At 39.4% G+C, this 26,643-nt stretch overlaps 1 protein-coding gene and 1 long non-coding RNA gene across 53 annotated transcripts in view; one reads left to right on the forward strand and one right to left on the reverse strand.

Annotated features, from left to right (window-relative positions):
- Positions 1 to 26,643, forward strand: part of Rims1 (regulating synaptic membrane exocytosis 1) — a 468,064-nt gene that overhangs the window by 408,654 nt on the left and 32,767 nt on the right. The window contains exon 1 of one of the 50 annotated variants that reach the window (XM_034521086.2): positions 25,674 to 25,852. The exons of 48 other annotated variants lie outside the window; for them this stretch is intronic. The gene's annotated coding sequence lies outside the window, so the exon portion shown is untranslated. Of the gene's footprint in view, positions 1 to 25,673; positions 25,853 to 26,002; positions 26,183 to 26,643 lie in introns of those variants that run through there. One more of the 50 variants, XM_076915193.1, reaches the window with a different exon arrangement.
- LOC143434855 (uncharacterized) lies at positions 999 to 25,857 on the reverse strand. Of its 3 annotated transcripts, XR_013104667.1 has the most exons (6): positions 25,747 to 25,857; positions 24,498 to 24,628; positions 9,489 to 9,593; positions 5,224 to 5,401; positions 1,423 to 1,579; positions 999 to 1,305 (listed from the first exon to the last, which is right to left on the reverse strand). It is a non-coding gene; the product is annotated as an uncharacterized LOC143434855 (long non-coding RNA). The 3 variants fall into 3 exon arrangements; XR_013104669.1 differs by lacking the exon at positions 9,489 to 9,593; XR_013104668.1 differs by lacking the exons at positions 999 to 1,305; positions 1,423 to 1,579; positions 5,224 to 5,401; positions 9,489 to 9,593 and adding an exon at positions 24,014 to 24,194.

The raw sequence follows: 26,643 nt of genomic DNA on the forward strand, positions 1-26,643 counted from the left end.
AATGGAGGACAAAGAGGAGTAGCAAGGAAGGTACAAGCTTGAAGAGAAGCTTGGTAGTCATACAGAAATTTGAAGTGAGGAAGGGCTGACAAAGGACCCCAGGATTTAGGGACTGAGACATTTCCTCTGACTTCCATTTACATGGACAAATGAGGGTCAGCATAGAGGATGTCCCCAGTGTGGGACAGGCTTGCGCACAGATGGATGCTCACCCCCACCCTCCTTCTTGTCCACCTCAATTCTCTCCACAAACATCACTTCATATCCACTTCCAGTCTAGAATCAGGATGGTAATCTTGTCAGGCATGAAGGAGGCAGGATAGGAGATGCTGCTTGGTGAAGTAATCCAAAGTGTGGGGCAAGAGTGAGCCTCCTGGGGGTGAGCCACAGCCATCCCCAGCATCTCTGAAGTTTGCTCATCCAGATGAGTTCATGGATAGAAAAAAGTAAGCAATGAGGGGTAATCGCAATGAATTTCTCTTCTCAGAGTTGAGCAGTAGTGAGTAAAGATCAATTGTGGCGAGTCCTCATTCCTTCCATTACATCATCACTTCCTAGAACATTTTTAATTTACCATGCTTTGTAACTGAGGAAGACCTTGCATGCTCTCTCTCTCCCTCCACCCTCTATTGTAGGTATGTGTATTGTTCAGATAGAGAGGAAATTGAATATATTTTTTTCAGGATGTACTGGCTAAGTTCTCAGTGGAGAGAAGAAAAGTTAAAATCCACTCAATGAAATAATAAATAAAGTCAAACTTCCAGAAGCAGAGCTGATGTAAAGAAAAATATCACATGATGTATATTGAAACTTGAACGAACTTGAGTCATAGACCCCTTTGATCAGTGTTAACCTTGTAGTAGACAAATGTGGGAATGGAGGGATGGGGAGGATGTGCAGAATTAAGTGGTACAGATTACAGGTGATGCTCAATAGCTATCTTAGTCAGGGTTTCTATTCCTGCAAAAAACATCATGACCAAGAAACAAGTTGGGGAGGAAAAGGTTTATTCATCTTACACTTCCACATTGCTGTTCATCAGCAAAGGAAGTCAGGACAGGAACTCACACAGGGAAGCCACTTGGAGGCAGAAGCTGGTGTAGAGGCCATGGAGAGATGCTGCTTACTGGCTTGCTTCCTTTGGCTTGCTCAGCTTGATTTCTTATAGAACCCAGGAGTACCAGTCCAGGGATGGCACCACCCACAATGCACTGGGCTTGGATCACTACTTGATGAAAGGCCTTATAGTTGGATCTCATGAGGGCATTTCTTCAAGGGAGGCTCTTTTCTTTGTGACAACTCCAGCTGTGTCAAGTTAACACAAAAAACCAGCCAGTACAATAGTGCTAGAATTATTTTGAGTCTGGATAATACACATCTCCTGAAGAGTAAATTCAAACAAGTAACAAAAGAACAACATACCAAGGATCACCCGCAGCCTGTCCCAATTGTCCTTTTGGTCTTCATTTTGTTTTGCTTTTTGGAGACAGGGTCTCACTGTGTAGATCACACTGGACCAAAACTCACTGCAGAGACCAGGACAGCCCCAAACTCCAAGCGTTCTCCCTGCTTCAGTCTCCTAAGTGTAGGAATTAGAAATGCAAACCACAACAGCAACAATAGAACCTAGAAGCCTAAAGCACATAACTAGGCAAATATTATGCCTTTGATCCATGTCCCAAGCCCTTTGCTGTTGCCATGGCTATATTTGGTTATACATGTTATATGACATGCTTATCTGCCCTCCCTCACCTCTGGCATCCACAGTGTCCTTGACACGAGTCATTAAAGATCACCCCAAGACTCTTGAGTTCATATTGTTGTATTCTTTATGGCTATGAGATAAAGTCCAGCAGGACTTATACAATGAAGATGATGTTTTTTAATGTACTGATGACACAGACCCTAGGGACTTGAGTATGCTGAATAGATTTCCTACCATTCTACACTCCCAGCCTGGGGTCTAGTCTCATAGACTTATTTTGCAAGTTCATCGGTTTTTTTTTTTTTTTTTATTGCTATTTACTATTTAATTTGACTCTCAGTAAGTAGACTAAATATTTTTCTTACTGGAGTAAACCAATGCTCTGCCCTTCAGTGCCTGTTTTTCAATCTTCTTTCAATGACCAAATCCTCACTTATATCTTGAATATGTTTTTAAGGTTTATTTATTTATTTATGAGTGTAATGTAGCTGTCATCAGACATACCAGAAGAGGGCCTCGGTGGTTGCTGAAAATTGAACTCAGAACCTCTGGAAGTGCAGTCAGTTTTCTTAATTTCTGAGCCATCTCTCTAGCCCCTTGAATATTTTTTTAAAGGACTTTAAATTTACTCTTGCTAGTTTATCCCTTTGAAATTAAATAACAGTTCCATTGTAATCAAAAGAATGAAACATTTCAGGAGGTCCAGGAATACAATAAAACAATAAGCAATATTCATTATTCTAGGAGAAATATTTCAGTAAATAAATAATGAAATATTCTAAGAAGTTCACTGTCAATTTATGGGTGTGTGATTTCAAAATTGGTTATTCAGAGTTTCTGATTTCCTGCAGCATAGCCGTGACCTCTTAAGATGAAATTGTAGGTAGGAAGTCACAGAATTGCCTGTGTTCTACCAAAGAAAGTGGAAGTATAACTCAGACCTCAGGAAATAACATTTGACTTTGTTGATTTCCCCACGAGGTCAAGGAATCATTTTAAAGTCTCACTGTCCCTCGATGGAAATTCTGCCTGGATACTGTTGAGAATATTAAATCCCCTTTTACTAATCTTTATTCAGTTTTCTTCCCTTGGGGAAGAGAAAGCAAATTACAAAGTAAGTTTTGTGAGCTCCTTCCAAGATTCACACTTCTTTTACCTCAGGAAAATACAGTGCTCTGCACCACACTCTGGTGGTGCTTCTTCTGAGCAGCCCAGGCTAACAGCTGCCTCTCTGTTTTAAGAGCAGTCCTGCTTTGTGAGGATGCTTTGTCTTTATTTTTACCAAAGTAATTTTACAAGTGGGAAAAAAAAAAGCTAAGGTAATCTGAGGGTTTTAGGGAGGGGGGAATCTTCTTAAATCTAATTATTATTTACACAAGAGGCCGAAAGCACTTACAAAATAAAGTTTAAAAAAAAAAAAATAAACAGAACCTAGAAGCTACTGTGGATGAAAATCTCACTTAGATTTAAATTCCTTATCCATGTTTCATTTGTTTGATTCATTTAACCACACAAGGAAAACATTCTAAGGAACATAGTGTTTTGTGTGCTTTGTTTCCTGAACGCGGAAGAATGGTGCCAGAAACACATCTCCAGTCTGCAAAACCATCAGATGAATGTAAGCACGGGCTCCTTTATTTACTGTGGCTGTCTGGCTCAGGAACTCACTTCTGTTAATAGAGGTCCCACTCAGCTCTCGTAACTCATCTTCAGAGCAGACGTCCTAATAAGGACTTGGGTTTTCAAGCACACTCCCGCTGTTCTATTTCTGTTTTTTTCCCTTGCCCTCAACTATAAATTTTGTGTTTGGCTAAGATGCAGATAGACTTCTAGATTGGCTGGAGAAGGGACAAAAGAAACTGATTGGAAGAGAATTGATATTTTTATATATAATGAACTTGTACCTGAGGGTTTAGAGTATGAAAGTAAATTTGTTAGGGGTCCTTTAAAGTACCACTCTCAGAAGCTAACCAATGCCATGTGCTGAAAATCATTTTAAGTGTACTAAACTCATTTAAAAAAAAAAATATTAAAAGCATGGTTTAGTTAAATGGCTAGAATTCAATTATAATTTCATGTTCTCTGTTCTACACTTTTATTTCATTAATAATTAATTAATTTAATTAACATCCCGATTGAAGCTCTCCCTCCTTCCTCTTGTCCCAGACACTCTCTCTTATTCCCCCCCATCCCCTGCTCTCTTTCTCTTCTGAGAGGAGGAGACCTCCCATGAATTTCAACCTGCCTTGGAATATCAAGTGCAATTGGGCACATCTTCTACTGATGCTAGACAAGGCTATGCACTTAGGAAAGGGAGGCCAGCAGCAGGCAACCTAGTCACAGACAGCCCTTGCTCCTGCCCTTGGAGATCTCACATGAGGACCAAGCTGTACATTTGTTACATATGTGTTGGGGGACTAGGTCGGTCCCATTTATGCTATCTGGTTGGTGATTCAGTCGCTGGGAGCCTCTATGTGCCTAATGTGCCCTGTTTATTATTATTATTATTAGGATGAAATCAACTTCAAACTGAGCATAATCTTTTGGCTAGCTGAAGGACTGAGAAATGTGTATGTCATGTTTAAATAGATGAATATTCTGTAGTATTTAAGTAGATGACCAACATGACTGCATCTTAGTTTAACAGGATAGTCCTAAAGATTCTTTTGTCTGTCTATTAATGTTTACATGGTAAAAACAGAAAAGCAGAATGAAGAAATATACAATATTACTGCTAATTAAATATTCAAATAAATTAAATATGTGAATTTACCATGTCGCTCATCAACTTTCTCTCGATATTGAGAAAAACATCAACAACAAGAGTATGGTTTTTTGAGCAACCACTACATCTATCTTGGTTTTAAGTTAGTTCACTTTTATTAACTTGTCCAGTCTCAAAACTGCTAAATCCCTGTTAGTATGATTACCGTCTTACAGGGTCCAGGGTCTTTCTTGTCCAAGGCCACAATTCTTTAAAGACTCAATTAAGGTTTCTAATTTGAATCACTCCATTAGACTTCCATTTGAGTGTTTCCACCCACTGCAAACCTTATTTAATCTCTTTTGTGAACAACTGTAGGCTTATCACACTGATTTCTGTCCTATTATCTTCTGGTTCTTTGCTTTAAAAACAAAGGTTGTTTAAAATGATTACTTAGGGCCCCAGTGCCAGGGTGCTTTGGGGATGAATTGGACAAGTTCATCAGCGATTGGGAGTTTAGAATAGAGCTTTTGTGTCTGAGGTCTGGAGGGAGGAGGGAAGAGGGAATAAGTCAACAGTGAAAGAAGTGGCGTATGGTGTTTACGGGGAACAAGCCATGTTTATGAATTCTGATTGTGTGGAGATTTAGAAGTTTTTTGGGCAAGCTTGTGGGGCTATGTGAGGATCATCAGTGTGTAAAAATTAAAAAGAACCAACTGAAAACACCACAGTTGTTTTATTAAGTTTAAAATGTCTGGAGAGAAGGATCCAGGAGAAACAAAGAAAAGTTGAGGGCTTTCTCAAGGATACTTACTTCAGTGGTGAAAAGGAGTACATGGTTTCTGAGTCAGAAAACTGGGATGCTGAACAGTTAGAGCAAGGTACTTGACATAAAACAAGTGTTTGTTGATGATGATGATGATGATGATGATGATGATGATGATGATGATGACTGACAACGACGACAACAACCATGACATTAATTCTGAAGACTGAAATAAAAGAACACAAGCAAAATCAAGTTAGGGTATCTGAACTACAAATGCAGTCCAGGGCAAGTTACTTTGTTTATTGGTCTGTGGTACCAATTTTCAGATATAATATTTGACTCTGTGTGTGTGCGTGTGTGTGTGTGTGTGTGTGTGTGTGTGTGTTTTAAACTGGATATTTTTAAATTGTATTCAGTCCAGTCCACTTTTTAGACCTAGTTGAATGTAAATCTGGCAAGTGCCTGTTTGTGGTACCCTTTACACACTGAACAGATAACGTGGATTCCTTGAAGTTTTGTGTAGGTCAATTAGGATAATTCCCAAGAGAATCATCTAGTCTCTCTCTCTTTCCAAGCTCTCTCCAATGTGTTCCCCAAATGTCCTGTGTTAGATCAGGTGGCACCAAAAAGCTTCAGAGACTTTATGTGTGCCCATGAAGATAGCACTAGCTTTGTGTTTTTAATGATTGAAAATGGGAGTAATACTTAGTAATACATGAAAAGTTTATGAGCGTGTTCTTGGCATCTAGGAATACAGCTTTGCTGGTGTACCGCCATGTCTCATTTGCATGCTATATGTAGCTGATATGCTCCATACAGACTGTGTGGCTGACAAAGCTGAAATGCTGAAAATACTTAGCGTCTGTTTTTTTTGCGCAGTCTCCATAGCCTGGCCTCTGGACCAAGGACTTACGGCCTGGAAGTAGGACCTGAAGGAGTGATCATCATTCCTGTATTTTTTCTCCAGGCCTAAGATTCATGAACCCTCAACCTCCATGATGTCATATATACATATACATATACATATACATATACATATACATATACATATATATATTACATTTCTATTTATGTTGTCTTTGGATAGCATCTCTTGCTTGTTAAAATGGTTCTGCACAATGACGACTCCCCTCAGTGAAGACCCTTTATTCCTTTATCTTTGCTTCATGCCAGATTCAGAGAAAAGTCCATACATTTGAAATTATTAGAGTAAACTTTAACTTGGAGTGTTTTCACATGTTCTTTTTTTAAATAAATGTTTCTAATAGAACGTTTTCATATAATATATTTTGATCTCTCCTCCAATCTCCCTGCCCACACTCCTCTGGATTTTTTCCTGTTTCTGTAAAACAAAACAAATAAAACAACAAAAATCATAAGAAACACGGGCAAAAAACACCACAAAACCAAAAATCAAAACAAGGAAGCAAAAGATCAATACAACAAAACAGTTCCAAATAAATCAAAATGAGATACAAAGTCTATGAAAATACCACTGAGTTTGTTTTGTGTTGTCTGTATATTGCTGGGCATGGAACCTGCCCCGGGATGTGGTTAATCTACTCAATAAGATTTCATTGGAGAAAATGTTCTTTTTTATGTATCAGAGGATATCTATTGCTGATGGGTTCTGGATTAGGGGATCAGAGTCCTCTTCCTCCTCTCAACTCTAGTACCCTGTTTGGCTTGAACGTGTGCAGGTCTTATGCATGCTGCCACAGTCTCTGTGGGTTTATGTGAACATCAATCCTGTTGTGAATAGAAGACACTATTTTCTTGGTTTCATCCATATCACCTTTGGCTCTTAGCATCTTTCTTCCTCCTCTTCCACATAGCATCCTGAGCTCTCAAGGGGAAATTTGTTGAAGACATCCTATTTAGAACTGAGAGCACCAAAGTCTCTCAGTTTGCACATTTTCCATTTATGGGCCAATGGATTCATTTCCATCTACTGAAAGATGACATGTCTTTGATGAGGGCTGAGAAAAGCAAGGTAGTTGGGGAATTCTCCCCCTATTATCTGGTAACTACATTTGCATTCCTTTCTTATACGCTTATCGTAGGAAGCTTTATAGGATTGGCTTTACATACAATTTTTCAAATGGCCTTTATTGTTAATGGTCCCTATTCATCTTCCTTCCTTACCCTTCTCTTCCACCTCTCACTATTTAATCTACCTGATATAGTATCCCCTTTGTCTCTTTATAACAATATATTCTATTAGCCCTTTTTTTGAGAGATCCTTTCCTCCCAATTAGTCTCTTACGAGGCACCTAACCTCTGTGGTGGTTCAAATCATAGCAATCATAGCAAAGGCTTGAGAACTAACATCCACATATAAGAGAAAACGTTCAATATTTGTCTTTTCTGAACTGTGTTACCTCATTCAGGGTTATTATTTTGTCCTGCAAGTTTTATAAGTTGATTTTTTTCTTAACAGCTGAGTTAATATCCCATTGTGTTAATATACCACATGTTATTATCTGTTCATTGGTTGGTGGACATCAAAGAGGTTTCTAATTTCTGGCTACTATCAATAGATTGGCAATGAACAGGGATGAGCAGATGTTCCTATAGTAGGGTGTAGAATACTTTGGGTATATACCCCAGAGTGGTATAGCTGACTCTTGAGGTAGATCGATTATCAGGTTCTTGAGAAACTGCCACAGCAGATTAGCAGTGTGCACTCCCACCAGGAGTAAATAAGTGTCCCCTTTCTTCACATCCTCAACAAACATGTGCTGTTAGTATTTTTTTAATCTTAGCCATCAACATATGTGAGAACAACGAGCAGTGCAAAACAGAGAAGTCTACTTTTTATTTGACTTTAGTAAATTATTCTCATTCTTTTCCATCTTTAACATATATAGCTTCATTTCTTGCACTGTTTCAGCCAAATTTGCCTTTCTCAGACTCAGAAGTCACTCCCTAAAGCGTCCATTCTTTACATCACTCTAGTCTTTACCCAGGAAAAAGTCTTAAATTAATCATCTCAATTTTCACAATCTATTGGCTTGGTTCAAGCTTGGTCCAGCCTCAGAAAAACCCCAAATTGTTTTCAATCTGTAGAAGTAATTTGACTATTTTTTTAATCTCATTTTCCCATTCTTTCTCATTGCATGTGTCCTGCTTTTAAAGCACCGGCGCATAGCACTGTACACACCCACTGTTCATTCAACCTGGTTACCCATAACTATTAGCACTTCTACAAACAAAAGGCAATAAACAGCACCTTATGGTTTTTGAGGAAATAGACATTTTTGCTGACCATAACCGTTTTGCCATTTTAGTAAAAGTCAAAGTACCATTTTGTTAGGAAGCTTCTGAAGAAGTGTTTGCATTTCTAAGAAACAATAATGATTTGTAAGATATTTATCTTCAACATCCTGTTATAAGCATTGCTTAATCTAGTAACAAAGTAATTAACCTTTTGAAAGTTACCAGTTTTCACGTTAACCTTAAGAAAATCCTCTTAACCTTAAGGACATAATGGGATAAAACATGAGAAGCTACCTAAGATGTAAATTTCCTAGAGATGAGCAGAGTAGGGACTTAAAATACTTCTGGACAGAAGCTTTACTTTAACATCATCTTAGAGAAATGAATAAGTGTATATTTGGGGGGAATCATTTTGCTACCAGAACAGCGCATTGTGACACTTATTACAAAGTCATTTACATTATTCAGATTCTATTTTTAAAACCAAAACCTGGGATGCATGTAAAGGTGGGCCTTAGTAAGGTTTAACAGACTAAATGTATAGAACTATAGAATAATGAAAAGATTCAGCATCTGAAGCTCAGGAATCTTTTCCTATGTGGAAATATCCTATTTCCCCTTAATTTTCTAAAATAGTCTCACAATTCTATTGAATTAGAAAAATGTAAATAATTAGTATTAGAAAGTTTCATGAGCTTACAGCTGTATTGAGACATTTGTAAATGGTACAGATGTTTGTTAATTTGGAAATGTAAAAATATCAATTACAATCATACATTAATACTTTTAATCATTCAGAACTTGCAACTTAAAAATAAATAAATCTTTGATTGCCAGTCTGCTCTGTGAAAACTGAAAGCAGGTGCAAAGCCTCCTGTGAAACCATGCTATGGAATGGAAAGGATACCGATTAGAAATCTGCCAAAAAATAAAAGCCCAGAGTTAATCAATACTTGGGTGAGACACCCCTTGCTGCTAAGATTGACAATTCCAACCTACAGCTTCTGCATCAAGAAAGTCACTTGGGTTTATTTGATCTTTTGTAAAATGAAAACTGAAAAAAAAAACAAATAAAATGTTATCAAACATACTTGTGTAAAGCTTCATGAAGATTATTTACAGAATGCTTTAGAATGGAGTCTGTGATCCTCAGCCAAACATTGAAGAAAAAGTACTCATGGTATCTTCATAGGAATCTGAGAAGAATGATGTTTACAGTAAGTCCAGGGTAGTGGCAATGTATTTTTACACTAAAACTTACAACAGTTAACTTCTTTGGCTTCTGTGATGCTTAGTGACTATGTTGTCTTCTAATGCAGCATTCTGCATCATCTTTTTCAAAACACATGGAAGCATTATGTGATTTTGACAAAGAATCACTCATTTTCATAAGCATATTTACCTTTGCACAACTATGAAATTAGATTGTATAATTGTGATTGTTAATTTTGTGTCAACTTGACACAAGCTAGAGTCATTGGAGAGGAGGAAGCTTAAGTTGAGAAAATGCTTTCGTAAGATAGAGCTGTAGGCTAGCCTGTGGTACATTTTCTTGATTGACGATTGATGTGGTTGGGCCCACCTCTCTCCGGGTAGTACTACCATGTGGCTTATGGTGCTACATGCTGTAAGAAAGGAAGCTAAGCAAGAGATTAAGAGGAAACCAGGAAACAGAACCCCTCCATAGCCTTCATATCAGCTCTTGTCCTCAGGTTTCTTGCCTCAATTTTCCTCAGTGATAGAATACAATATGTAACTAACTATAAGCTGAAATAAAAACCTTTCCTCCCTAAGTGGCTTTTGTATATGCTCTCCCCAGGGAGTGCTACTATTAGAAGGTGTGGTCTTGTCTGAGTAGGTGTGTCACTGTGGGTGTGGATTTTTAGACCCTCACCCTAGCTGCCTGGAAGCCAGTCTCCAGCTAGTAGCCTTCAGATGAAGATGCAGAACTCTCAGCTCTGCCTGTACCATGCCTGCCTGGATACTGCCATGTCCTCACCTTGATGATAATGGACTGAACCTCCAAACCTGTAAGCCAACCCCAATTAAATGTTGTCCTTTATAAGACTTGCCTCGGTCATGGTGTCTGTTCACAGAAGTCAAACCCTAACTAAGACAGTCACAGCAAAAATAGAAACCGTAATGAAGATATATGGATCCAGATGTTTCTTCCTTCAATATGCTGTGGACCTTTACACAATTGTGGTCCCACTTCCCAAATGACTCTAGGTGTGTCATGTCAACACAAACCTAGCCAGCCCACCATGTGTTGGTATTGCTTTAAATTCTCTGACGACAATCAGAAAGCAGAGTTTTCCATATTTGCTTGAAGAGTGTCATTGCAGGTACTGGCTTTGCAATTTACATATTGTCCTTTTACATATTTATATGATGCAATAATTCAACACATGGGCATACCATGTGATAATATAGTCAGGGTAAGTATGGTTTTCAACGTCCTAAACACTTATCATTATTTTAAAAATTGAGGACCTCCTAAGTGGTATATATGTGTTTTTAGAAATGTGAGGATTAAAACCAAGACCTTGTGCATGCTAAGCAATGTCTCAAGTGAAGTGGCTCACAGCCCAGAGTCCTCTGTTTTTCTCCTTTATAAACTCTGTGGGAACTGTACCCACTGCACTATGCATTTGGTAGTCTGGAACATCTCTGTATTCTGACACAGTTTGCCCACTTCCATCAGTTCTCATGTCTCCCCTTCCTGAGTTCTGATTGCCATTGTGCCTCTCTCTGTTTCTACAGAGTCAATGATGGCTCCACACATGGCCCAGATCATAAGGAGCTGTCCTTTCTGTACATGGCTGCTCTTATTCCAGTTGCATCCATGTTAAGGAGAATGAATAGAATCTACTGCAAATATTAGAATGAATAGATTTTCTGCCGATATTAATTTTAATTTCAAGGTTGATTGTGGTGGGAATGAGGGTGCCCCTTTCCAAGAAGCGTTGTAATGGTGGAATACTGTTGTTGCCTTCTGCTGATGTCTCTGAGGTCAGACGTGCCTCTCCAGAGGACCTTTTGTCTTCATATCCAGGATGCCCTACATTCCTTGCTCCAGATAGCACAATTCACTCCATGTCTTTTTCTGTTCTCTAAATGGCTTAGTAGTGTTGCTGAAGGCAGGGCTGTGTTTTTCTGTTCTTTTGTTCTGTTTTCATAGACACCACTTATTACATACTTTTAGCTAAGCATTTAAGAAATGCCTGTGGCCTTTAAAGCTAATCATTGGGTTCTCATTGAGAGAAACAGAAAGCATTTCCTTTGGCCTGGAGTTGTTTACAAGTTCATTTCCTAAACCACAAAGCAGCAAGCAAAGACCCACTCTCTTTTTATAGAACTTTATAGTTTTATAAAGCCCTTTCAGGAGCATGATCTCTTAAGTGCAAAATGATGGAAGGCTTTTAAAATAAGAGCCAAGTCCAGTTTGGAAAGACTAGGGATGCATTAGTGCAGAAGGTTCCTGAGGGAATGCTTTATAAAGTGTGTGTGTATGTCTCTCTCTCTCTCTCTCTCTCTCTCTCTCTCTCTCTCTCTCTCTCTCTCTCTCTGTGTGTGTGTGTGTGTGTGTATATACCCAATGTGTATGGTACTCAATATACAGATATATATTATTGGTACTCAAATTTTCCATAAAAGTTAATGTATTCTTAATGATTTTCTACCTATCCAGAAGAGACTTGTTTTCAAGGAACACAGATATTTCAGAGTTCACATCTATATCATCTGCAGTTTTTTATAGCTCCCTAAGTTACCTAAGGGTAACTTACGTAGCCCTTTCTTACTAGTTTATAGTTACATCCTGTCTACCTTCCCAAATAATAAAAGAACCATTCATATTCTCTCTCTCTCTCTCTCTCTCTCTCTCTCTCTCTCTCTCTCTCTCTCTCTCTCCCTTGTTAAGTCTTAATTTATTTTCCTCACTAAACTTAAATCACCACAGTTGTTGTTCTGTGACATCACTAGCAATTTTAATGTGACATCAAATATTTATATTGTTCAATCCTCCAGATATTGGAAGCATAAATAAACTAGTTAAAACTAGTCGGTGGGGTGTGGTCACAAAAAAATCTGTAATATCAACACTGGAAAAATAGAGGCAAAGGATCAGAGGCTAAGGCTTAAGGCCATCCTATGCTACATGGCTCGATATTTCTGGGCTACCCTGGACTATACAATATCCTCAAAAGGAGAAAGGAAAACCATGAGAAAAGAAAAAAAGATGCTGATAACTGTTCATTTATTCAGCCCAGACTGTTTTAATGGTTGTAGTAAGGAGATTGAAGCCTTCTCAGTAATCATGAGCCTACTGATAGAAATCACAACATAATATTGTTATTCATTGTTATTTTCTTCGAGCTTCAGGTGAGAAACAAAGCTAAGAGACATCATTTGACCAAGGTCCCAGAGCCAGAATTTTAATCTCCAAATTCAGGCCTTAACCATTATATCATAGCCTGTATGTATCTAATTGCTATCACATATTAGACATGTAATTATCTATTAAAAATTCAAAATATCTTATGGCAGTGTTTAATGTTTCATCGTCTCCATAGAATTTTATAGGAGTGTAAAAATATTTAACTGCCCATCATTATCTTACAAAGAGAAATTTAGGAAACATAGAGCTACATAATTTCATACAAAATGTCTAAGACTGAAACATGCTGGCATTCTCCTCTTTAATAACATGGCTTTAATAACGTGTCACTCCAAATTGACTCATTGGGAAACTAAAGCAAAGAGAAGTTAAGTAGCCCTCTTGAGTTTACGCAGTAAGATTGGAGCTGGGACTTGAACCAGCTATTCAGAAGACTGTTGAACTAAGTCTTAATGAGCACATGTCCTCAGTGTCCAGGGAAAAAGACAGAGTCAGTCACTCTCTGGTCCTTTGACTCTTACGCTGGTCTGCCACCCCAGTGATAGGTGGACCAGCTTAGCTCAGTTTTTTTTACAATGTTCATAGACTCACACACAGTGATTTTTGTTTCTCACTCAGTTAATAAAAGTGAGGTTTTCAGTGTTAGTGAACTTAGCAAATTCTAGTAGGAGCTCATGCAGAATAACAGGCTATTTTAGAGTTCTTGTTTTCATTTTATAGGAAGTAGAAAATAAATTTTTTCTCATAATATATCCTGATCATGATTTCCCTTCCCTCTATTCCTACCAATTCCTCCACACCTCAACTTTCTTCCAGTCAACACCCACTCATTTTCTGTCTCTCATTAAAAAACAAAGAGGCTTCCAAGGGACTATAATGATATAATATGTATGATATATGATATATAATATATGATATGGTAAAAACAAAGACTAACACACTGGAATTGGATAAAACAAAGAGAAGAAAACAAGCCCAAGAAAACACAAGAAATGAAGGCCCACTCATTGACACAATTAAGAATCCAATAAAGATACTAAACTGAAAGCCATAATATATATGCAAAGGACCTAGTGCAGACCTGTGCAGGCCCTGTGCATGCTGCATAAAGCGTCTACTGTATTAGGTTCCCATATTATCCCCCAATTGCACTTAATTTTAGCTGTCTCTCTCCTCCTTTCCACCTCCCCATTTGATCCTCACATTCTAACCCTCCTCTATCCATGCATAATTATTTTATTTCCCTGTACTAGAGAGGGTCAACCTGCTCTAGCCCGATACTTTATACATAGCCTCTGTGGTTCTATAAATTTTATCTTGGTTATCATTAACTTAACAGCTAATACCCACATGTAAGCAAAGATATATAGTATTTATCTTTCTGGATCTTGGATATATCACTCAGGACGACTTTTTCTAGTTCCATTCATTTGCCTGTGAAAATCATGATTTTATTTCTTTAATGGCTAAGTATGTGTATATGTACCATATTTTCTTTACCCATTTTTTGGTTAGGTGTCGCGGCCCGAGCAAAATATTGAGGCCCGGGGTAACCCACGTTTGGGCGGCCACTGTATCCCGGCCCAAGCTGCTGCTCCGGTCTGCAGGTCAGGGTTCAGCACGAGCGAGGGTGAGGGCAGACTCGAAGAATGGAGACCAGACAGGGTGTGATTCAATCCCGTTTATTCTTCAGTCTCTCTTCTCTCTAAGTCCCAAGTCCTAAGTTCCTAGTCCCTAATGCCTCCAAGTTCCAAGTTACTTCTTCCAAGTTCTCTTCCAAGTGCCTGCTACCTAATGCCTAATTCCTACTCCAAGTTGTACTCTATAAAGTGTCTCCTACAAGTGTCTCCCTAATGTCTGCTGTGTCTGATTCTGTCTGGAGCCAAGTGTCTTCTACCTAATGTGTGCTGTGTCTGATTCTCTCTAGAGCCAAGTGTCTTCTACCTACTGTCTGGTGTGTCTGATTCATCTAATGTCTGGTTCTGTCTAGAGCCAACTGTCTTCTACCTAATGTCTGATGTGTCTGATTCTGATCTGTTCTGTCTCTGCCTTTTATATGTCTCACTTCTAAGCCACGCCTCTAAGTTACACCTTTAATCATGCCCTTCGGTCTTGTCTCTAAATCTTATCTCTAAATTACACTCTTAAGTCACACACCTTCAATCTCACACACCTTTAATCTCACATACCTTTAATCTCACACACCTTTAATCTCAAGGTATCTAAACCAAGATTATCGGAGTGTGCTCAGCTGTTGTAGGCTATTGTAATCCAAGTCACATGTCAGGGTATATGGCTCAAGATGGCTGCAAAGCTGATAGCCGCTTTCTGCTAAAAGTCAGCCCCCAACAGTTAGGGACTTCTAGGTTGTTTTCAATTTCTGGCTATTATGAATGGAACATCAGTGAACACAAATAAGCAAGTGTCTCTGGGGTAGGATGAAGCATCCTTTGGGCATATGTCCAAGAATAATAATACCTGGATCTCGAGGCAAAATGGTTCCCATCTTTCTGAGCAGTGGTCACAGTGATTTCCACAGAGACTCTACAAATTGGCACTTCCAGAAACAGTGGATAAGTGTGTCCCACTTACTCCACGTCCTCACCAATAGAAGCTACCACTTGTTTTAATCATCTTAGCCATTCTGAAGGTGTGAGATGAAATTGCAAAGAAGTTCCAGTTTGTATTTTTTATTGGTTATTTTCTTTATTTACATTTCAAATGTTATCTCCCTTCCCAGTTTTCCCTCCAAAATTCCCCCATTTCACCCTCCTTCTCACTGCCACCATGAAGATGCTCCCCAAGCAACCCACTCCTGCCCCACCTCTCTATCATTCCCCTACGCTGGGGCATCAAGTGTTTTTCTTGATGTCTAAGGATGTTGAATGTTTCTGTTTCTCAGCTGCATGAATTTTCTCATTTGAGAATCTTCTGTTTAGATCTGCACCACATTCTTAAATTGGATTATTTGCTTTCTTCATAACTAGGGTTTTTTTCTTTTTTTTAGTTCTTTATGTACTTTAGATATTAGCCCTCTATATGATGTGTAGTTGTTAAAAAAAAACAATCTTTTCCTATTCTGTAGTCTGTAACTTTGTCTGAATGAGGGTGTCCTTTGCTATGCAAAGCCTTTTCAGTTTCACGAGGAGGTCTCCTTTATTAAGAGCATAAGCTATGCTAAGGGTATTGTCAGAAAGTCTTCTTCTGTTTCCATGAGTTCAAGACTATCCCCCACTTGGTCTTCTTTCAAAGTGTTCAGTGTTTCTTGTTTTATGTTGAGGTCTTTGATACATTTGGAGTTAAGTTTTCTGCAGGGTGATTAGTATGTACCTATTTGGATTATTCAACATGATGCCATCCAGAACATTTGTTGAACATGCTGTCTTTCTTGGAAACTGTATGCCTGGCTGCTTTATCAAATAATACCAGGTATCTATAGGTTCTATGCTTTATCAAATAATACCAGGTGTCTGTCTATAGGGTTTATGTTTGGGTATTCAGTTCCATTGCATTAGTCATTATTTGGAATTTTATGTCAATGCCATGCTGGTGTTATTACTATAGCTCCTTAGTAAAATCTGAAATTAGAGCTAATATCTAGAAGCTCTTTTTTATTATTCTAGATTTGATTAGCTCTCCTAAGTTTTTGTGTGTTTCCATATAAAGCTTAAAATTGTTTTGTAAGATATGTGAATAATTGCATTGGAATTTTGATGAGAATTGCATTGGAGCTGTAGATTGCTTTTCATAGAATGGCCATTTTTTTAATTTACTTTTTTATTGAATATTATATTTACATTTCAAATTTTATCTCCTTACCCCCTTCTCCCACCACCCAGGAACCTCCTATCCCATCCCCCCTCCTCATGCTTCTATGGGGATGTGCCCCCACCTACCCCCCCACTCCCACCTCCCCACCCTCGAATTCCCCCCCCCACTCAGTGTTCAGCCTTCATGGGACCAAGGATCTCCTCTCCCACCTATGCCCAACAAGGCCATTCTCCCCTACATGTACAAATGGAGTCATGGGTCCCTTTCTATGTGCTACCAGACTGGTGGTTAAGACCCTGGGGAGCTCTGGTTGGTTGGTATTGTTGCTCTCCTCATGGGGCCACAATCCTTTTTAGCTCCTTCAGTCTTCTCTCTAACTTCTCCATTGGGAAACCCTTGATCAGATCAGTGGTTAGCTGTGAGCGTCTGCCTCTGAATGTGTCAGACTCTGGCAGACCTCTAAGGAGACAGCTATATCAGGCTCCTGTCAGCATGCACTTCCTGACATCCACATCAGTGTCTACCTTTGGGGACTGCAAATGGGATGAATACCCAGGTGGAATGGTCTCCAGACTGCCCCTTCCTCAGTTTCTGTCCCACACTTTGTCTCCATATTTGCTTCCTTGAGTATTTTTGTTACTCCTAAGTAGGCCCGAGGCATCCACCACACTTGGTCTTCCTTCTTCATGAGCTTCATGTGGTCTATGAGTTGAATTCTTGGCTATTTCAAGCTTTTGGGCTAATATCCACGTATCAGTGAGTAAATACCATGTGTGTTCTTTTGTGATTGGGTTACCTCACTCAGGATGATATTTTCTAGTTCCATCCATTTACCTAAGAATTTCTCAAATTCATTATTTTTAATAGCTGAGTAATAATCCATGGTGTAAATGTACCACATTTTTTGTATCCATTCCTCTGTTGAAGGACATCTGGGTTCTTTCCAGCTTCTGGCTATCATAAATAAGGCTGCAATGAACATAGTGGAGTATATGTCCTTGTTATATGTTGGAGCATCTTCTGGGTATATGCCCAGGAGTGGTATAGCTGGATCCTCAGGTAATACTATGTCTAATTTTCTGAGGAACCGCCAGACTGATTTCCAGAGTGGTTGTACCAGCTTACAATCCCACCAACAATGGAGGAGTGTTCCTCTTTCCTTACATCCTCGCCAGCATCTACTATCACCTGAGTTTTTGATCTTAGCCATTCTGACTGGTGTCAGGTGGTATCTCAGGGTTGTTTTGATTTGCATTTCCCTGATAACTAAGGATGCTGTACATTTCTTAAGGTGTGTTTCCTCAGTTGAGAATTCTTTGTTTAGCTCTGTACCCCATTTTTATTAGGGTTATTTGGTTGTCTGGAGTATAATTTCTTGAGTTCTTTGTATATATTGGATATTAGCCCTCTATTGGATGTAGGATTGGTAAAGATCTTTTCCCAATCTGTTGGTTGCCATTTTGTCTTATTGACAATGTCCTTTGCCTTACAGAAGCTTAGAATGGCCATTTTTACTATGTAAATCCAATTAATGAGCATGGGAGGTCTTCCCAGTTTCTAATATTTTCAGTTTCCTTCTTCAGTGTTTTATCATACATATCATTTACTTGCTTAATTCAATTTGCCCCAAGATAGTTTAGAATGTCTTTGACTTCTGTTGTACTAGTATGCGATCTCTCCAATTTTTATATGTAGGCACTTAGTGACGTGAACTTGCTTCTCAGAATCCTCTTTATTATGTCCCACAAATTTGAGTATGTTGTGTTTTAATTTTCATGCAATTCTAGAAAGTCTTCAATTTCTTTTTATTTTGTCCTAGCACATTTTTATTCATTGGTGAGTTGTTCAATTTTCATTAGTTAGGGATGACAGTTAATAAAGAAGAGATCAAAACTCAAATTATTGAGTCTTTTTCATAGTGGTTAATCATATTCAGAGTGACCTGGCTACCTACCACACAAGTGGCAAGTTTTGGAGGTGTGAGGGTGTCTATCAACAGAAAAAATAGCTTCCTAAGATAGACAGGAAAAAGTAGCAAAGAGAAGGAGAAGGCAGCAAAGAATTAATAATTGTTTAATCAAAAAAGAGACTCTGCTGTTTGGCTCATGTTATCTGAAGTGTATGTAGTGAGACCACTGGTTTCTATAGGAGAAAGAGGTATGGGTGAGGAAGTTTATTGTAGGTTTTCACAAATGTGACGTTGCAGTACCAAGCCAAGATCAAGCTGTTTCAGAGAGACTAGCTCAGCTCTAAGCTGATCATTGATCACTGATGGATGAGTTAAGGTAATTCTAACTAGTGTCCCCTACTGGTATTCTCTTTATTATCTATTTAATAAAGTGAGACGTGATCTATATCTAACAATGAGTTCAATCTCTATATAACAGTTCTGGTACTGTTTTGTTGTTGTTTGGGGGTTTGTTTGTTTGAGTGTTGTTATGTTTTAGCTTAGTTTAGTCTTTTTTGGTTTTCGTTTTTTTTTTAAACAGGTTCTCACATTGCTCAGGCTGGCCTTGAACTCTGTACCTTTTATATGTATTTAAGGCTGGCCTTGAACTTCTGCCTCCGCTCAGTGTTGGGTTACAGGTGTGTACCATTACTCAGCTTTCAAATTTTAACTCATTTTCTACTTGTGGATGGCACAAAGAAGCTAGAGAAGAATCAGAAGAGAACAAAAACATATAACTGAACTTAAATCTCTGCTACTGAAGTACCATCAGCTTGTCAGTGTTTTCTTATGGACCATTGAATTCCACTGCCAGCCCTGCTTGGTGTGGAGATGAGAGCTGGAAAACACATCCCTGTGAAGAGGAGAGCATAGAGCACCTGGGTAGCAGTAAGGACACTAACAAAAGCAGCTACTAACAAAAGCTTGCCTCAAGCCGGCAAATGTGCTGCCCACTTTAAATGTACCCTGGTTTATAGCCACTTAGTTTCAGTTCTGCACAAAGGAAGGAACAAGTGTTAACTAGCACTCGCACAAATGGCCTTAAAACATGTCATTATAATGCATTAATATTTAGGGATTTAAATGATGTTCAAATGGACCTGAAAGGATTATTATTAATAATTATTATTACTATTATTATATGTTGCCCTGTCAATATAATTGTGTGGCCTTTTTATCTTTTAAACTTTAAGTTCAACTTCAAGTTTCCTCTTTATTCTTTCATTTACTATTTCCCAGCTGCTTCTAACTCCTGGTTGGAGTCTAGATTCCCCGTACCATGCAGAGTGCATGAATTCCAGTCATTTATGTGTATTTAAAGAAAACTGTAAGATTGATTTATGCCTGGAACTCCTGAGTTGCCCACACTTGGGTGGACGTTCACTGGTAGTGAGGACACTCGAGGGACGGAGGTGACTAGGACACTGTCACGGCGTAAAGTGCAGCGTTTGGCTCTCTGTGTCTCTTCTCCTTCAGCTCTCTTTCTCCATTGTCTTCTGCCATTGTTCTTTTCCACAGAGATGTCAACTTTCCATCACTCTCCAAGGTCGTCTTCATTTATTTAACCATACTAAAGGTGTACAGAGGGCTCCCTTACCGTGTTTCCCAGTCACTAGTTTGGAAATGAGGTACAGAAGCTACGTCTCTGTTATCAGCAGAGCTTCCTCTCACACACAGGCTGCTGAGCTGCAGAGCCTGCAATGATTTCAACTGGTCATGGGACAGGGTTCTTACTAAGGAATACCTTGTGTCCGCTCGTAAGTTGATGCCATCATTAATTTACCTAGGACACAAGGCCAATTTTTAATTTATCTCATATGTCTATGGTAGTTAAGATAATTACAATGATCACAGGCCACTTCTTTGACATAAAATTAAACTGTTTTTATAGTCTACCACTGAAACCTCTTAGCATCATGGCTTAGAAACTATATCCGACCTTCAGGGTTAGTTCCTGAGAATTGGTAATCGGCATTTACATGAATGCCAAGGATCCGAACTCAGGTCCTCAGGATTACAAACTCTTTACAACTAAGCCATTGAAACAGCCCAGACAGTAGTTTGTTTGGCTTTGCCATGAGCATGAACCAGAAGTTTAACAGAGCTCCAAGTGAGGCAGCGGGCTCTCACGGTGCAGTGTGCAAGGCTGCAGCCCAGTGCACAGAGCGAGGTCTCATGCGTTCCTCTAACACTGAAATCTGACTGTCTGGATCAACTCAGTAATTCACACAGAGTTCAGCTTAGCTTGTAGACTAAGGAGTAAAGATCCCTTTCCAAAGAGCCTCTAGGGACCAGGCCTCTCCTCAGGCTTTTATGCCTTCTTTTACTTTGATGTTTAATCCCTAACTGGCTTAGTGGGAAGGCAACCTACATTTTAAGCTGAAAAATTCACAGAGCAAAAGCAGTCATCCCTGTGTCCCCTAGAAGGACCAGTTCAGCTACTGAGAGGCACGTGTAAAAGAAGGACCAGCTTGGGCTTTGGGTCCACTCTTATGGCTTGAATAATTTAAAGTGTATACAGCAAAGTTTCACAAATGCTGTGTGTCTGTCTGTCTGAATTACAGTATATTCTCTCTGGAGAGCAACAAGCCTGCAGTGTAGACTACTTTGTCAGAATCCACCTCTTGACTTTGGCAGTTTGTTCAGCCCTCCCAGCTTGTTTCCTGAGCAATGCATAACAGGCCTGACTTAGGGTGGTCAACAGTATTTGTACACTCTGCACTATGTGGTAGCATGGTTTGATTTTCATAAAACCATATCTAATTACACATATATAGTATTCAAAATTTAACATTTTTGTAAGCTGGAAACTAAATCTACCAATTACTGTATCTCCTGTGCTGTCTTGAAATTCCTCATTAACCACCATTGAACTAAAATTTTTTCTAAGCATAAATATATATTGTTTCATGTTACCAATAGAGACAGAATAACAAAAGGAAGAGGAAGCCCAGAGTAGCTCTAACAAAAAGCTAAGCTCCACTCCTTTGTGCTACAGTGTTACACAGCTCTGCCTAACAGGTTGCACACTGATTTCCTGGAAGCACATCTACTGCCCACTAGGAAGAGCTTGGCTCCAGTAGTACCACCCCTATTTTGTCTGCGAGACAAGTCACAGACCGGTGTGGATCTGTGCAATAGATGATTTGCTCTTTTGCTTTGACCTTCATAAAAGTAATGAACAAGAGGCTGCAGAGATGGCTCAGTAGGTAAGAACTGTGTTCTCTGGAAGGACGCAGTACCCACATGGTAGCTTAAAAGCATCTGTAGCTTCCTTTCGGTTTCTGAGGGCACCAGGCGGATATGTGAAGAATACAAGTAGAGATGCAAAAACACTTGTGCACATAAGAACAGAGAGACTTAGAATTAAGTGAACAACGCAGGAGAAAAAGATAGCATTGGTTTTGCATAAAAGATACAGGTTAATGAAATAGAACTGAAGAGCATTGCACAAGATGGGTGGATATCAATGACAGAACCATCATCTCTGTAACATTTAAGCATTTTTTTCCTAATGCAGGGAAAGGCTACAAGTTGGTGTGAAACCTGGAAGACACTTGGACCTGACTTCTAAGATTCTTGACTTGCCTGTTAACAACGGTTGTTTTGATAGATTCAGAGAAAATTCTGGTTTACAAAGTTTTTTTTTTTTTTTTTTTTTTTTTTTTTTTTTGCAGACCATGTGGGGACAAACAAAAGAAAATTTTATTTAAGTAGTATTCTCACAGATAGGATCACAGAGAGGAGGCCACTTAGCCTGTCAAAGAAGGTATATTTTTGAGATATATTCTAATGAAAAGGAATTCTTAAGATGAAAAGCTGAAGAAAGAGCATGAGTATTAAGAGCCTGGTCCTTGGGAAACCAGCATGAGATACTGGGGCAGGAAACAAGGAAGAAGAGAATAGTGAAGTTTGGAGGCCTTATTTTCTGCTTCTCAGGCTGTAGCTGCTGAGTGCCACTTAAATCCATAGATAGTTTTCAGATGGCACATCATCCACCCTCAGAGAGCAGAACACAGCTGTGAGTGTCATGTGAGACATTCTGAGGAGATGGCACACTCCTCTTGCATATGACCAGAGTTCCATTCCCACCAACCACATCAGGTAGCTCACAGCCACCTATACCTCCAGGCTCAGGGGATCTGATGATCTAATGGACTCGTTTGGCCTCCACAGACACCCACACAGGCATATGTTTACATATTCACTAAGACACACACACACACACACACACACACACACAGAGAGAGAGAGAGAGAGAGAGAGAGAGAGAGAGAGAGAGAGAGAGAGAGAGAATGAGAGAATATCTTCAAAAAATGTGAGACATCATCAACCTTAAAGTGTCCCTAAAAGCAACCCTTACCACCATGTGTCTGTGTGTCCAAAACTACTGTCATTGGAAAGCAATCCATCACCTTTTTCTAAAAAGCAACATTTCTAATCACTAGGGTATTAGTTAGGAAGGTATTCTACCCCCTTTCCCAATGCTCACAAACACACACATGCCTATGCACACCACACACACACACACACACACACACACACACATACACACTCACAATTTCTTAAGTGAGTCTCTTGTCCCACAAGGGCTTTGGTGATGTGGGTTCCAAAAATTAATTTAGTCAGCTTTGTTTGGAACTTGTCACCAAAGTCCTTGTGGGACAAGGGACTCATTTGACTAGGATATTCTGGTATATATTTCTTTCTACCCCTGTGAAAAATAATGAAGTTTCCTATCCTGTTGACAGAAATTTTTCTACCAAGGTCATCTAAAAATGTTACTAATACTACTTAAATCATTTGATTAAGAAATTGCTGAAAACCATGTAAACGACCCAAAATAAAAATTATTTGTTTTGCCCAACGTTCTAGAAATATTTGTTCATTTTACTTCCATTTTCCTAGAAAGTTAATGGACACTATTTCCACAGATTTCTAACACCAGTTGTATGGAATGGACAAGATTAAGTTTGTTTACCTGAGTGGACTGGGATGAAACAGAATAAATGAAAAGTCGTAGTTTTGTTTGCCATGTGTTTCCACCCACATCAGGTAGTTTACAACCACCTATACCTCCAGGCTCAGGGGATCTGATGATCTAATGGACAATTTTGGCCTCCACAGACACTCGCATAGGCATATGTTTACATATTCACTGAGAGACATAAGTGTGTACACACACACACACACACAGCCCCCATATGCTATTATAAATTAGTTTGTGGTCTAGATCAATTAATTATGGTATTTTAATCATAATAAATGCTAGTCAGTTTGATATTAAAAAAAAAAAAAAAAAAAAAAAAAGCATAAGCTTCTGGTTTTCCTCAGTGTTGGTTCAACTATAATTACACATTTTTGCAAAACAGAATAAGAAGCTTCCCTTCGGTGACAGTGTTGTTTGGGGTCCCCTAAGAGAAAAACCTTAAAGATTTGTAGTGGTTTATTCAAGGCACAATCCAGGCAAATATTCCCATGACTGGGAGGCATGGAGATAGAGAAAAGAAGTCGATATTTAATATGTACTTTACAAATAAGGTCAGTCGGCAGGGGCAACTTGATCAAGTTAGAGTTCTGTGGGAGAGGAGTGACTGCTGCGGAGAGCAAGGGGCCTGTAGCATTCCTCCAGTGCCTGCCTTTGCCATGGACTCAGGTCTGCTTGTACATTTCTGGTGCCTCAAGAGATAGAAATATGGATGTTGCTAATGTTTGGAACTCTCAGTAAAAGCTCACAGGTGCCTACAAAACAACATTGTTGAAAACAGAAAAGTAGGCATCTAGAAGGTCAGCCTGGACCCCAGCAGCAGCTGCCTACAACTTTGGAGTCAGGGTGTGTGGTTTAGTTTCAACACAAAAGCACCAGAAGTGGGGGAAGTCAAGACCTATAATCGCTTGCCCTCCCCTCCCTCTTTCCCTCTCCTCTCCTTTTTCCCCTCCCCCTTTCAACATTGTTTATGTCCCATCTTTGTTCACAGGTACCTGGTTTCAAAAGTAGCAACAGCCAGAGATTTTGAGGTACACTAGCTTCCATCCCTTGTCATATCAAAATATTACTTGTAACTATGTTAGGACAACCTTTTCAAATTATTCCATCCTTTATGTTCCCGGTCCTGGAAGAGAGAAGAGTAAAGTGTCAGACATGCCGGGGACCCCGTCTCTCAGATTTCTCTGTGCCATTTTGGAACAAGGGGAGGCAAGTTCACCTCTTAAGGTGAACTGTCCAATTCTGCACTTCTCCCTCTGTGGGGTGGGGTAGCTCACAAGAGCTTATGTAAGATCTAAACAACTAAGAATCTGCTTTTGTTTGGGGGAGGATTTCTTGGTTTTGATTAGTGGTTGTAATTTTGGCACTTTGGAATACTGACTTTCCTGGGCCTCCCTGGCCATACTTGGAGACTACAGCAGACCATGAATATTCTGATGAGGGTCCTCAGAAGTGTGTCTGAAGCTCAGAAAGCAGAAGACGGTATAGGAAAGTCCACAAGAGAAATCAAGTTCACCCCCTGCCCTCCCCTGCTGTTTGTCTCCTGGCAGAGGTCTCTGTGGGTAGGAAATGACATGAGAAAAACAGCCAGAGTCTAGGAGTATTTAATAAGGACATCTTAAAAGTCATGATTATGACAATTTAAGTCAGTATAAGTTAAATGTGTTTACAAGCACCAAGTGGATTTGATGGAAAAAAAAATTGATAAGAAAACGTCTTCTGGCCCCGTGAAAAATCTTTCCGACAGGTTTATACTAGAAATTATGCATTAGTTCTGAGCAGTGCCTCGGCGCTGCTTACACGGTCAAAGACACTTAGTAAAGCAGGCGGCACGCTTGAAATTAATTTTATTTGTGCGTCTTCATTGCACAGCTTGTTTAAGATGTGACGGCGTAACAGCTTTCAGTTCAGAGCTGCTTAGCAGTTTCTGCATTTATTTGTTGATACACAGAAGATTGTCCAGTGATTTTGCACTCTGTGGCCCCATTCTATAATAAGCTGTAGAAAAAAAAAATCCTTTTTGATAGAAGCAATTTAAGCATGCTGTGTTTCTGTGTGAGAAATAGAGGAGGAGCAGGAGGGAGAAAGAGGGAGGAGAGAGAAAGAGAGACAGGGAGAGAGAGGGAGGGAGGGAGAAAGAGAGAGAGAGAGAGAGAGAGAGAGAGAGAGAGAGAGAGAGAGAGAGAGAGAGAGAGAGAGGAGAGAGGGAGAGTTATTTCACTGAGAGGTCTGATAAATACCCACCCAGAGACAGAAGGAGTCATTCAAGCTAGGTCAAGGCTTCTTTGCTCCTTGCTTTTTCCCTGGGAAGGACTCACTGCTGCTACGTAATTGATTCAAGATAAGCAAGGTAAGTCAATGCTCTCTATTTGTAATTAGTAACTCCTAACAGGAACAGGTTGGTTAATTTGTAACTTTTCATAAAGCTGAAATGACGAGCCAGATTCCTATGTTTTCCTAAGCCCTTCGGTGGTACACAACTATTTTCAAAGTTGCTGTTATAACTTAAGGTTACCAGAAACTGAATGAAGAGAGGAGGGGAAAGGTATCCTATGCCATACTGAAGTACTTATAGAGGGATGCTGCAATGGCCACTCGGCTTGCAACTTCAGGCTTCTCAGCCCTGATTAACTTCAAATCTAGACTCACTGGATTTTAAAGCTGTTCGGGGACTTCAAAGGTGAACTCTCACTGGCACCAAATTGCACTGCTGCTGCTGCTCCAAAGTTACACTGTTCTTTAGAGCTGCTTTATCTCTGTTTCAAACTGTCAGCTATGTTACATGTAACATCGCCTTTTACCTACAAGTAAATGCCACTGCTGTATATGGGTTATTTTTTTAAATCAACAAGTATATTTTACTTTGCATTTTGAAATAACAAGTCACATTTTCCTAGCTGGAGTCCAGGAACGTCCTTTGCTTTCGTTATGGTCGGAGGGCGGTCAGAGAAGTGTAAACTTGTTAGGTTACAAGGAAACAAATATATTAACAGTTTGATGAAATCTTAAGTAGATTCAGGGGCTGTTGTGGTGGTGGTTAGGAGGGGAAGAAATGAGGATGGGGAGAGATGTAACCAGAAAGCATTATGCACACATATAAAATTGTCCAGGAATAGATTTAATCAAAAAATTGATTCTTCT

The sequence above is a fragment of the Arvicanthis niloticus genome, chromosome 17 (genome assembly GCF_011762505.2).
Source record: "Arvicanthis niloticus isolate mArvNil1 chromosome 17, mArvNil1.pat.X, whole genome shotgun sequence".
Taxonomy (NCBI): Eukaryota; Metazoa; Chordata; class Mammalia; order Rodentia; family Muridae; genus Arvicanthis; species Arvicanthis niloticus.